The following is a 217-nucleotide window of genomic DNA, read 5'->3' on the forward strand; positions in this document are numbered from 1 at the left end:
CGCTATGAACGATTCATTATAGCTCATTTCAAGAGTGAACATCATGGATGTTCCACTTCATCATATGTGACATATATATGTGATAAACTAAATGATATGACTTCACCAAAGTTATATCGCTCTGGGGTGTCAAATTCACCAAAGTTTATCGACTTATTGTCGATGTGGGATTCCTTGAATTCTCCCCCTCGAGATGATAACTCTTGGAGTTCAATCA

This window comes from Camelina sativa, chromosome 15, assembly GCF_000633955.1.
Source record: "Camelina sativa cultivar DH55 chromosome 15, Cs, whole genome shotgun sequence".
Lineage (NCBI taxonomy): Eukaryota > Viridiplantae > Streptophyta > Magnoliopsida > Brassicales > Brassicaceae > Camelina > Camelina sativa.